General features: G+C 34.5%; 1 non-coding gene across 1 annotated transcript; it reads left to right on the top strand.

Annotated features, from left to right (window-relative positions):
• The first annotated feature begins 643 nt into the window (after positions 1-643).
• LOC148801322 (small nucleolar RNA R71) lies at positions 644-750 on the top strand. The gene has a single exon (XR_016084849.1). It is a non-coding gene; the product is annotated as a small nucleolar RNA R71 (small nucleolar RNA).
• The last annotated feature ends 3,231 nt before the right edge of the window (positions 751-3,981 follow it).

Genomic DNA, 3,981 nt, shown 5'->3' with positions numbered 1-3,981 from the left:
TGACAATATATTCACAATCTGCCCCACTTGTACTTCTAAGTTCTTAATTGATGCTTCTTGACTTAAGAATCTTTTTTCATGTTCTTAAAATTTTGTTTCAGCAACATTAATGAACTTAGAAATCATTTCTTCTAAATTACCCTTCTTTTCTTGTAAGGGTGGCTGTTGTTGAAATCCCATGTTGTTCCATGAAAAATTCGGATGACTCCTCCACCCTGGGTTGTATGTGTTCAAATAGGGGTTAAAATTTGGCCTGCCACCATGAGAAATAAAATTAGCACTTTCATGTGAAGCAAAAGGATTACCTAATGGATAGTCAGAATTAATATGTCCTAATTGGCCATAGAAATCACATGGATTGCTAGATGATGCATTTATCACTGCAACATTAAGATTATCTAGTTTTTTATTTAGACTAGCAAGTTGAGCAGATAAAGCTGCAAAAGAATCGATATGGTGTACTCCCCTTCAATCAGTTTGGTCATTATTCCATTGGTAGATATTCGACACCATTTCTTCCACTCGATCAAAAGCTTCCTCTGGCATTTTCCTCATGATTGTGCCACCTGCAGCTGCATCAATAATGGAACGATTAGAAGGGGTAATACCATTATAAAAAGTTTGGATTTGACGCCAAGTTGGTATCCCATGGTGAGGACACTTCCTAAGCATCTCTTTGAATCGTTCCCATGCCTCATACAAGGATTCACTCTCTAATTGAGAAAAAATAGTGATATCATTAATTAACTTGGCTGTTTTAGAGGGTGGAAAATACTTAGCCAAGAATTTTTGGGTCAAGACATTCCAAATGGTGAGGCTTCCTACAAAGAGTGAGTTAAGCCAATCTTTAGCTCTATCACGCAATGAGAATGGAAAAAGTCCAAGCCTAATAGCATCACCGCTAACTCCATTATGTTTAAATGTATCACATATTTCTAGGAAAATACCAATATGTGCATTAGGATCATCACTTGGTAACCCACTAAATTGGATACTTGTCTAAATCATTAGGATAATTGCAGGCTTGACTTTGAAATTATTGGCTTGAATTGTGGGCTTGCAAATGCTGGAAGTAGCCCCATCAATTGTTGGACAAGCATAGTCCAAAAGGGTGCGATTTGCCTCCATTTCTTCCTCAACTTCTACTGCTGGTTTGCCTCTTTCAATCTCTCTTTCGTTTTACCTCTGCTGATTCTTTGCAATAATCGAAGGGTTCTTTCTATTTCAGGATTGAATTCTACTAGTTCTTCCCTTCTAGTGCATGTCATGCACCAATAAATCTGAACACAGCAAGAGTTCGAACAAATAAAAAATAAAAACAGAAATAAAAATCCAAATTAACCAAGGTTAACAAGTTCTAATATTATTTTAGGATTAAATCCCCGGCAACGGTGCCAAAAACATGATAGCTAAAATTATAACCCTAGCAAGTGCACAATTTATCAAGTAGTATAAAAACATCGTTCCCATGAGGATTTAACAAAATAAGTATTAGAACTACAACATTTCTTAATTATTTGGACAACCAAAATTCAAATCCAACAATAAAAATTACTGAAAATTAAAAGTAGAGAAAGAAAATAAAAGCAAGGGTAATCAATAACTGAATATGCAACGATTAACTGAAATCAATAGGACCATTGGTCCACCTAACCATTCCAATGAATATTAATGGATGAGATTAACCAACATAATTTATCATTTCCATAAGCTAAAGCTTTTCCAAATTTATTTAATATTTTTTCCCAAGATATATTAAATCTATTTCTATCAAGTAACCCTTCGAGTTAGGCCAATCGGATCCCAATTTGGATAATAGCAGGCTTGACTTCGAAATTATTGGCTTGAATTGTGGGCTTGCAAATGCTGGAAGTAGCCCCATCAATTGTTGGACAAGCATAGTCCAAAAGGGTGCGATTTGCCTCCATTTTTTCCTCAACTTCTACTGCTGGTTTGCCTCTTTCAATCCTCTCTTTCGTTTTACCTCTACTGGTTCTTTGCAATAATCGAAGGGTACTTTCTATTTCAGGATCGAATTCTGCTAGTTCTTCCCTTCTAGTGTGTGTCATGCACTAATAAATCTGAACACAACGAGAGTTCGAACAAATAAAAAATAAAAACAGAAATAAAAATCCAAATTAACCAAGGTTAACAAGTTCTAATATATTTTAGGATTAAATCCCCAGCAACGGCACCAAAAACTTGATAGCTAAAATAATAACCCTAGCAAGTGCACTACTTATCAAAGAGTATAAAAATATCATTCCCATGAGGATCTAACAAAATAAGTATTAGAACAACAGCTTTCCTTAATTATTTGGACAACCGAAATTCAGATCCAACAATAAAAATTACTGAAAATTAAAAGTAGAGAAAGAAAATAAAAACAAGGGTAATCAATAACTGAATATGCAACGATTAACTGAAATCACTAGGACCATTGGTCTGCCTAACCAATCCAATGAATATTAATGGATGAGATTAACCAGGACAATTTATCATTTCCATAACCTGAAGTTTTTCCAAATTTATTTAATATTTTTTCCCAAGATATATCAAATCTATTTCTATCAAGTAACCCTTCGAGTTACGCCAATCGGATCCCAATCGGATCCCAATTTGGATAATTGCAGGCTGGACTTCAAAATTATTGGCTTGAATTGTGGGCTTGCAAATGCTGGAAGTAGCCCCATCAATTGTTGGACAAGCATAGTCCAAAAGGGTGCGATTTGCCTCCATTTCTTCCTCAACTTCTACTGCTGGTTTGCCTCTTTCAATCCTCTCTTTCGTTTTACCTCTACTGGTTTTTTGCAATAATCGAAGGGTTCTTTCTATTTCAGGATCGAATTCTACTAGTTCTTCCCTTCTAGTGCGTGCCATGCACTAATAAATCTGAACACAGCGAGAGTTCGAACAAATAAAAAATAAAAACATAAATAAAAATCCAAATTAACCAAGGTTAACATGTTCTAATATTATTTTTGGATTAAATCCCCGGCAATGGCACCAAAAACTTGATAGCTAAAATTATAACCCTAGCAAGTGCACTAGTTATCAAGTAGAATAAAAATATCGTTCCCATGAGGATTTAAAAAAATAAGTATTAGAACTACAGCTTTGCTTAATTATTTGGACTACCGAAATTCAGATCCAACAATAAAAGTTACTGAAAATTAAAAGTAGAGAAAGAAAATAAAAGCAAGGGTAATCAATAACTGAATATGCAACGATTAACTGAAATCACTAGGACCATTGGTCGGCCTAACCATTCCAATGAAGATTAAAGGATGAGATTAACCAATATAATTTATCATTTCCATAAGCTGATGTTTTTCCAAATTTATTTAATATTCTTTTCCAAGATATATCAAATCTATTTCTATCATGTAACCCTTCGAGTTAGGCCAATCGAATCCCAATCGGATCCCAATTTGGATAATTGCAGGCTTGACTTCGAAATTATTGGCTTGAATTGTGGGTTTGCAAATGCTGGAAGTAGCCCCATCAATTGTTGGACAAACATAGTCCAAAAGGGTGCGATTTGCCTCCATTTCTTCCTCAACTTCTATTGTTGGTTTGCCTCTTTCAATCCTCTCTTTCGTTTTACCTCTACTGGTTCTTTGCAATAATCGAAGGGTTCTTTCTATTTTAGGATCGAATTCTGCTAGTTCTTCCCTTCTAGTGCGTGTCATGCAATAATAAATCAGAACACAACAATAATTCGAACAAATAAAAAATAAAAACAGAAATAAAAATCTAAATTAACCAAGCTTAACAAGTTCTAATATTATTTTAGGATTAATTCCCCGGCAACGGCGACAAAAACTTGATAGCTAAAATCATAACCCTAGCAAGTGCACTAGTTATCAAGTAGTATAAAAATATCATTCCCACAAGGATTTAACAAAATAAGTATCAGAATTACAGCTTTCCTAATTTAATTGGACAACCGAAATTCAGATCCAACAATAAAAATTACTG

Source organism: Nelumbo nucifera, chromosome 3, assembly GCF_055504915.1.
Source record: "Nelumbo nucifera cultivar China Antique chromosome 3, China Antique-T2T, whole genome shotgun sequence".
Taxonomy (NCBI): Eukaryota; Viridiplantae; Streptophyta; class Magnoliopsida; order Proteales; family Nelumbonaceae; genus Nelumbo; species Nelumbo nucifera.
Note: the sequence above shows the minus strand (reverse complement) of the source record. Positions and strands in the feature narration are given on the sequence as shown.